We start from the raw sequence: 10,302 nt of genomic DNA on the forward strand, positions 1-10,302 counted from the left end.
ATGAGTGCCCAAAGAAGACAAAGAATCAAGTTGCACCACGAATGTGATTGAAGACGAAGACAATGGTGACCAACCAAATCATGACTTCTACGCGACTAGCAAGGTAAGCCTAAAACTCTTTCTTATACATTGTTCAATATGAAAATAAATTTAGTCATAGGTGGCCTTTTTTCCAAGCAAAAGGGAAACCCAAAAAAAAATCTTCTACAATATGTTTATTGCTTTCCTAAAGTCAAGAATAGTGCTTAGTTAAATTCAAACTATTTGTCATAATAGTTTTGAAAATGACTAATATATACTTTCTAAACGTGGAAGAAAATTCATATTAGACCAGTCACTATTAAGACTTACTTATTTTCATTTCACATTGAGCCCGTAGATTTTATTATACATAAAATTATATCAATTTATTACAATTATCCTTATCTCAATACTAAGAAAAATTAATGAGTTGTCTGTGAAGGATACTCGTGTTGGTTTTCGTGAAGGATACTCTTTTTGATGTCCATGATGGATACTTTTAACGATATTTATTTGTCTATGATGGATAACTTATCACAATTAAGTATTGAGAGGATTCTATCTGTGATGACGAATACTCTATCCTGACTCCTTTCACTTGCTAAAATTTAAATATGCAACTGAGGACAGTTGCAACCCAAGCAAGAGGGATGTTACGGTAATTAATTTATTAATTGTTGGGTGACCTAACTAGTGAAAAGAATATCTTGGGTCAAGATGATTGTGACTGATTCCGATCAACAGTGACACATGTGAGATGTGCCCAGGCTAAGTTGATTGTGAGTGAATCTGATCATTGGTAACGTGTGAGACGTGTGGTGTGAGTTTGATTGTGAATGAATCCGATCAACTCTGTGAACACGTGCGACGTGTGTGAAGACATTGTGAGTGAATCCAATGTGGGAGTGAATCCAATTAATTATGTTTCACATAGTGTGAAGACATTACGAGTGAATCCAATGATGTGGGAGTGAATCTAATTAATTATGTGTGATGCATGGTTTATGTGTGAAGCATGGTAGTGAATCTAGATAATGATTTCCACTTGTCGGTATTATTTTTGTGAGTGATTCCAAAGTAATTGTGAGCTAACATTGTGGATGTCAAGATATTTATCTATCCTTTGACATTGATGACATCTTTGATGTGGTTCATGCTTGCATTGGCTAGTAACAATATAAAGGGACAAGCGGTAACAAATTGGTAACTATCGTTTGGAGTGGTTATAATAGTACATTTGGGTATTTCACTCTAAAAACTCACACTTGTAGAGCTTCTCCTACCACTTACCTAAGTTAGTAGAGAAGGTGACCATCTACATTACATGAGTTAGCATCATCTACAACAATTAGCATCAGAATAGTGGTAATTACCAGTGGCATAAAGGTAGTAACACTATCTTGATGACATCACAAAGTCTGGTTCTTTTCACCATTGTGCCTTCTTCTTCTTCCCACATTGTTGCCTCTACTCTCTCTAAATGAGAGCTATGGCCAACAACAGTGTAGGGCTCTTAAGCTCAATGATGGTGCATATCTCACAAGCAATGATAACTTCTTTTGATAGAGCTTCTTTGATGATGATCTTACAACCACCATGTTCCAAGCACAATGTTTTCTCATTTAGATGCTTGTTTTCATCTTAGCCTACTAGTATGGAGGACCAAACCCACTAGCTTGGCAATTGAGCTCCAGCAAATCGGCAGCAAGCTTTGCAATAGATGCAGCAACAGTTCCAACAACAACTTCAAGACTCCATGGCCACATTGGCTTCTCAGATCCAGCAGTTGTTGCGAGATGGATTACCATTCTCATACCAGCAGTTATGTACTAGCAGTCAACATTATAGCATCAGTACCATACAATGAAGACAATATTCCTCCTAAGGTAGAAGGTGACGATCTTAAGACTCTTTATTATCTTTTACAAGCTAGTACAACAAAGAAATTAGAATTTAAACCCCAAGTCCTATGGAGGATATAAAAATAACCCTCACCTCCTCCATTCACCACACTCTACTATGTAGTTCAGCTGCTTTGACTCCTCAATCCACCCAAGTGCTCCCCACCAACCTTTGGTGAAACCGCTCTCCTTGCCCCTATCAGTTATTTGTGCATCTTGGCATAGTAAGTGAGCACCTCTATGTGCCCCCTCTCCTCCATAAAACTCCTCGCCCTTATCTTTTTGCCTTTATGCCCTCCTCTATGTACACTTGCAAGAAGAAATGCATTGTTCTCCTGAGAGAGAGAGAGAGAGAGAGAGAGAGAGAGAGAGAGAGAGAGAGAGAGATCCTTCTATAGTTAGACATGTAGAACTACATGAGGGTGGAGAGACCTAGGTGCCACCTCGAAAGCACTAGTGGCGTTCCAAGTCAAGAGCCCCCCCACCCAGCCCCCCTAGAATGCCTACCTCTAGGCAATAGTTGCTTCGACAACCCAAGTTAACAAATAAGGGGGTTATTCCCCACAAACGATGATAATTTTTTTTTGCCTTATGTATGTTGTTGTTAAGGGACTTACCTCAAAGTTAATCAATTAACCTCCTATTGTTGGTGGCAGAAGCAACTTGTGCATACATTACCACTCCATTACCACATTATTGTTGTGGTCCTCAATCCATTGGGTAGGGATTAATGCTTGGAGAAAAGGCTATATGGGTATTGCCTCTCTCACAACATTGATAATCTCTCGCACTCTCGCGATGATAGAGAAGAGTTGAAGCACTCTACCACTCAAGCATGTAAGCAATCCCTCTCTCGATCATGCACTACCACACTTAGTACACAATGAGATAACATCACACATGAGAGAGTACCCGGGGTTTTATTCCTTCTTATTAGTTAAATGTGTGGTCCCAAGACTATGTGTCTAAGGTGCCCGTGGTTTAAAACTATTACTTACACAATGGTTTCATGATAGGACCTTGGTATAAGGAGAAATCTCTCACCACTCACCTTTCAAACAAGAAATTAATCACGTGAGCAAATAAATCAAATGGCAAAAGCATATGAAATTACATAAAAGCATTAATAAAATAGCATAAGGCAAATCATTGGGTGTAATCTCCCCCCCTGAGTGGCTCCAGTTCCCACATGCGAGTATTTTTATATATTTCAAAATGGCCCAAGGAGTCATAAATAGCTTTTTAAACCAAATTAGACTTGTATTTTACATAAATAATCATAAGTCTTACAAACTAAGGTTGCAACCGTAAATAATTAAACTCAGATGTGCATAAAATATAACACATCCCAACTGTACAAAACGGGTAAAATACATAATTTACAGGTTGCCAAATAAATCAAGTAACGCCCTATGATACCATAAATGATAAATATGTGCTATGCACAATGCTGCACCCATACAATGTCCTCGTTGGGGCTTCATCATAGTGCTCATCACTTTTTACTCAACAATTCCAGTCATGTTAGTTACATATAATCAATTGGACTCTTCACAATTAATCCCAAAATGATGACATAGGATAGGCATAAACATAAACACCAATAACACTAGCTCGGTATATACATTGAATCACTCGCAATACCAATAACACTAGCTCGATATATACATTGAATCACTCACAATAGCAATAACACTAGCTTGATATATACATTGAATCACTCACAATAGCAATAACACTGGCACATTAGTATTCAATATGGAATCACCCATGATAACAACTAAACATGATGTAATGGTATTTTAGGCATCCCCAATCTACCAATAGAAGGATCTAGTTAACACTAGCTTAACACTAGCATGTTTAGTATTTCATACGAAACAACCCATAATACCAACTAAACATGGTGCAATGTTATTTGTAGCATCCCCAATCTACCAATAGAAGGATCTAATTAACATCCCTCTTGCTTGAGTTGGCAAATGTTCTCAATTGCATGTTTGCTTATATGAGTGAATGAGGTCTAGACAATTGTTCTCAATTGCATGTTTACTTATATGAGTGGATGAGGTCTAGACAAGTGTAAAAAGATTACTTAGGCATCCACCGACCATCTTCTATAGGTTAAGGTCAAATGATACTTGGTGTATATGTTTCTCTTGCATGTGGTAGTGTGTTGATGATGATCAATGATTATGTCAGGTTTAGGTATTTCTTCTTGATCAACAATTAGAGGTGGCTCTTCATAAGTAGGATGTGAAAAGAAGTGTTCCTCTAAATGATTTCGCTAGTAGGATGTGAAGGAAGTGGTACTCTAAATGGTTTTAACAAAGTAATGTGGAAAGAATTATGAATGTGCCAGTGTGATGGCAAATCTAATCGATATGCTATATCATTTATATTTTTGATGACCCTAAATGGTCCATAAAACCTTCACTACTTGATTTTTCTCAACACCTTTGACATGCCTCTTTTCAAATTTTTAGAGAACATAATCACCTTCATGGCTTTATGTTTCTTGTTTGCTTGTTTAGTGTACATTTTCATATAGCTTAATGTTTCTTGTTTGCTTGTTTAGTGTACATTTTCATATAGCTTGGTGTATTTGTTGAAATATCCTCTCAAAATCTTGAGTAAACTCTTAATAGCCTCTACTTTATGACAAAGGTAAGAGGTAAGAATGGGTAAAGCCTTCCCATAAATAACCTCAAATGGTGCATGGGCCCTATAGTAGTTGGATAAGGTGTATTGTTGTAAGAAAATTGAAGAAGCTGAATGTATTTGTCCCAAAGTCTAGGTTAGGATGAAACATTGGCTCCCAAATCGTACTACTAGTAATTTTCGTTTGTCTATTAGATTCTAGATAAAATGTGGTCATGAGATCCAACTTAGTGGCTAAGTTCTCAAAGAGTGTAGTAAAAAATGACTTATATCATGATCAAACACAATCACTTGGGGTAAGCTATAATGTTTAAAGATTTGCTTAATAACAAGTATACGACTAGTTAAGATGTTGATGTCTTTTTGCATAGAATAAAATAGGCTTGCTTACTAAAGCGGTGCACTATTGTCTAAATCATATCATTGTGACTCGCAACAATAATAGGCTAGCTTGTAATGAAGTCCATTGATATCTGCTCCTATGGTTCATTAGGAATGGGTAATGATATCAATAGGCCTTGAGTTTTGCCTTTGTAGCTCTTGATCTTTGACAAGTGATGCACTTGGCAACAAATATAGCTATATCCTTTTTTCATTGTAGGCTAATAAAACTCTCTAGACACATCATGTAATGTAGAGGATGCCTCTTTATTACCCATGCATGGAGGTTGATGCATCTCCTCTAAAATAATGTGTGTAAATGGTCGTAATCTTGATATCCTTCATTATATGAGTACTCACCATTAAGAATCTAATTGTTATCTTTTTCATTAAGTTCAACTCTAGATCCTACTCATAGGAGTGTCTTTCCGAAAGAATGCACAAAGTGGAAGCAAGATGAGCACTAGAGTGTGCTGATCTGAGAAGTGCAAGAGAGAGAGATATGAAGCAACTATGCTGAATATATTGCAATGAAAGCAATCCCGAGCAAGAGACATAAAGGTCTCATAAGTGAGGGATACAAAAGATGACCAAGCTATGACAAAAGTGAAGAGGCTATCCCACCTATATATAGGTCATGAAGGGTTGGCCGAATAGAGCACTAGACCTGGCCGACTGGTTAAATAATATGGGCCGACTGGACAAATACTAGAAAAATGGGGAAAAAATAGGGGTGGCCAACCCACAACCAAGGGCCATAAAAGGGATCAAATATGGACACAATACATGGGTAGAATATGGGGATGAATATGCTAACACCTTCATGGCTACAAAGGGTGAAGTCTCTATGGTAGAGATATGATCAATGCTTGGTCTTCTACACAAGGGCATCTTTATTGTATTCAACTTGCAAGTGATCACTCTCTCAATCATGCACATTACTACACTTAGCACACAATGAGAGCATCACACATGTGAGAGTAACAAAGAGTACACTCAAGATTGGATACCATCTATTATTATTATAGATGGTTTTTGCTCATAGATTTATGCTTTGGAGTGTGGATAGTCATTATCTATTATTCATTATGCACTTAGTGTGGGATAAACATTATTGTACCATCACACTTACAAAACATAAGGATGTAATATAGTGGATAGGGTCATGTTAACCATGGTGATTAATAGCGCTACCAGAGGATGGATAAGTTGTTTGTTTGTTGTAGGTGTTGACCTGGAGCTTTGCAAGGTTATGAGATTAGAGTTGCATCATTGGATTACTATAGTCAAAGCACTATCGAGAAGATTATGCTCTACTTCCTTTCTTTTCTCCATTTCTTGCCATCTCGTTGAACTGTAGAGGTGTTCGAAGTAGTGTGGTAGCATTTTTAGTGAGCAATGGAGAGGCAAAAACAAATTTGACTGTGTGTGGGAGCCTTAGCTATTTGTTTATTAAGATTAGAGCAAAATTGCTTTGCATTTCTAGTTTGAAATGGTACAATTAAGTGGGATAATTGTCCTTTCTCTAACTTGTACAATGCTACTAGTGGCTTCTCTATTGTTACAAATTTGCATAGCTGCTTGCACATCAAAGAAACATGTCGATACTATAATAGAGAAGGTGTCAAGTTAGTGTGTTGCAGGTGCAGAGAGCGAAGGATGTGATTTTAAATGTTGCCACCAATACTTTACAAAGCTCTTACTTCTTAATGCTGCTGAAGTAGCCCCAAATGTTGTGTTAGTAGACCATCTTGCTTGATGGAGTTACTCAATGAAGAGCTTCTAAGTGCAATGTAGAATTGCTACTTCTCTGTCTCAAAGGAAATACTTCCCCTCTCTCAAAGGAAATACTCTAGCTCTTTCTAAGGAAATTCTTTCTCTCTCTCTCTCTCTCTCTCTCTCTCTCTCTCTCTCTCTTTCAAAGGAAATACTCTCTCTCTCTTCAAAGAAATAAATCAAGCAAAAAATTCAAAGAGCTCATACTCTTTCTCTCCAATGCAATCTCTACTCAAACCTCTCTAAGTACACCTTAATGTAAAATAGAAATAAAACAACTTGAATCACTCTAATCTCTTCTAGATTACTCTATATCACTTGCTAGAAACAACCTTAAGGCATATTGTGCAAACTAGCTTGGTTCAAAGTAAGCAATAAACTTGTGATAAAGAGATTATGAGAATTAACCTTGGATTTAAAAAGACTTAAGCAAGGCACTCTAATCAAGGCTAAACACAATAATCATCTCCATACATTGCATTAATCCAAGTACATCAAGATTTATAACTTCAATAAGCTTATATACCACACAAGATTGCCAATTCACTTCCCACCTATGTGGTCGAATCTATATCGTCCACATCATGACACACTCATCCATAACATTGACTACATTAAATACATCTCTACTCAAACCTCTCTAAGTACACCTTAATGTAAAATAGAAATAAAACAACTTGAATCACTCTAACCTCTTCTAGATTACTCTATATCACTTGCTAGAAACAACCTTAAGGCATATTGTGCAAACTAGCTTGGTTCAAAGTAAGCAATAAACTTGTGATAAAGAGATTATGAGAATTAACCTTGGATTTAAAAAGACTTAAGCAAGGCACTCTAATCAAGGCTAAACACAATAATCATCTCCATACATTGCATTAATCCAAGTACATCAAGATTTATAACTTCAATAAGCTTATATACCACACAAGATTGCCAATTCACTTCCCACCTATGTGGTTGAATCTATATCATCCACATCATGACACACTCATCCATAACATTGACTACATTAAATACATCTCTATCCATTAAACTCGTCACCTTTTTCACCCATTCTAAAGTGTTAATAACAGCTCACCAACCAAACCAACCTTTAATATAAGGCCCTTTGGACCTTCACAATTTTGGCATTGCCGTTTGCCCCCAACGTGCGTGTGTGTGTGTGTGAGAGAGAGAGAGAGAGAGAGAGAGAGAGAGAGAGAGAGAGAGAGAGAGAGAGAGAGAGAGAGAGAGAGAGAGAGAGAGAGAGAGAGAGAGAGAGAGAGAGAGAGAGAGAGAGAGCTTGGCAACAAAATGGCACATTGATATGTATTGGGAAGACACAAATAAAACCAAGGAGTTTCAATTGACCAATCCTTTGCACAACAAAAGTTAAGGTCAAGAGAAAGGTAAGGTTGAATCATGACAAAAAAAAAAAAGAGCCTGTGGTCTCAGTATTCATTATTGCTTGCTAGTGTAGGCATCAATTGATTATTAATCGATAATCAATTGATGCTTTCTAGGGCGAGACGGAGAGTTTGAGATGCTCATCACTCTGTGGTGGCCAACTAAAGGGAGGATGACCTTATAAAAACAACCCTCCTTGAGCTTGCTGGTTTACTCTTCTAGTCCACCTCTTTCGTCCACCACACTGCTCTCCTAATCTGCCTCCTCCATCCCCACCACACTTTGCTCATGTAGGTCAGCTTTGACTCCTTCATCCATCCAACTACCCTCCCCCTCGGTGACACCTCTCTCCTTGCCAATGTTGCTAGCTATCTATGCATCCTAGTATAGTAAGCGAGCACCTTTACTCACCCCCTCCTCTAGCCTACTAAGCACTCCTTGCCTTGGTTGTTGTTGGGAGATAAGGACCCTTTAAAAAATTAATTATACAAAAATATAAGGGTAGAGATAAGAACACGAGATTGGGTCTAATTTGCTTTCACACAAGAGTGAGCCCACACTTCCTCTTGGTATATTTTAATCGAATATACTCAAAATAACTTTTTGGGGCTCTAAAATACAACCCAATCAAAAATAACTTGCTTTACTTTAAGTACAAGCTCTTCTTTTTAAAATTGGATAATAACCTTATGACCAAGTATTATTTACAACCTTTGTATCAAAAATCAAATGTCTATACGAGAGCTTTCACATGTCCAATGCAAATAATTATCCGTTACCATAGAATAATATGGACACTGCCCAGAATGGCATAAACGACATGCATTGCACATGATGAAATAATAATTCGGCAATGCCCAAAGTTGAGCGTCTCAAAATCTACCTGATCCCATCGACTCACTTCCATTATCCAATCCAAGGATCTGCACTTACATCAACTATGTCGATCAATTAATAAATAAATTGATTGAATTACCGACACAAAAAATCCAAATAATTGAAATAATGCAACCAATACTGTCATGCATATATGGAGTCACCAATGTGCATTCAAAGTAGGCTACGATCACTAGGCCAATCTAAACTAGTATAGGAGAATTTATAATAAATAAAAACATGTGAATATAAATTCGATAAATTGCTCCTCATAATAGTTGTATCACCTTCGTGCCCTCCTATACGTACACTTGCAAGAAGAGTTCCCCCTCTTTATGCACACACACACAAAGAGAGAGAGAGAGAGAGAGAGAGAGAGAGAGAGAGAGAGAGAGGAGCACATGGGGTAAAATGATTAGGTGGATACAGAAGGGCTTAAATATGCAAACTTTTTGGGAGGACTGGCTACTTGGGAAATGGGCAATCAGTGATGAATTTAGTGGATTGGTTTTTAACATTATTAAAGCTTGCACTTTATGGGAAATTTAGACCAGTAGAAATGAAATTGTGTTTTTGAAGACTACTTGTATAGGACTGCAACATTATGAGTTGATGTATAAATGTTTTTACATGTGTTGGTCTATTTGTAATGTAAATAAAATCTGGTCTATGGAGCTGGATATGTTGATTTAGAACTTATAGAGGAATATTTCATAATAATGTCCCCATTATCTTGGCAGAGCTTCATGCATACTAGGGGTTGTTCCCTAATGTGGACGTACTGCATATAGGTGAGATGCTGGATTGAGAAGAAAAGGCCTTCTAGATTTGGGCCCAGAACACAGAGATGGTACCGTAAGGAAAAGCAAATAGATCATACTTTTGTGGCCTTTATTGAGAACCCGGTTGGCACAAGACCTACTGTTAAGGTGTGGTCAAAACACGGAGGGTTGTTGGAAAAACAATCTCCTCGAGGCTTTACCTCCACTGAGGCTATGATGGAGGTTTGTGTACTGTTGGGATATCAGATTTCATGCGATCAAGTTTTTTATGTGAAGATGAAAGATGAGATTCTAAATAAGATAAAAAAGGAATAGAGTAGTGTGGATGTGGGGGGTAATAGAGGATGTTAGAAAGTTGGGTGTAGGTGTGATATATGATGTTGGTCTGACTTTGAATAGTTAATATAAATACTTTATTGTTCCCAAAAAAAAAGAAAAGAAAAAAAGAACTATAAAACCTAAAGTGAAACATTTAATAAATGAAAAGAACTGGGTCGCACTAAGGCATTGGTTGG

This window comes from Cibotium barometz, chromosome 2 (genome assembly GCF_041138505.1).
Source record: "Cibotium barometz isolate CiBa-2024 chromosome 2, ASM4113850v1, whole genome shotgun sequence".
In the NCBI taxonomy this organism is placed as follows: Eukaryota; Viridiplantae; Streptophyta; class Polypodiopsida; order Cyatheales; family Cibotiaceae; genus Cibotium; species Cibotium barometz.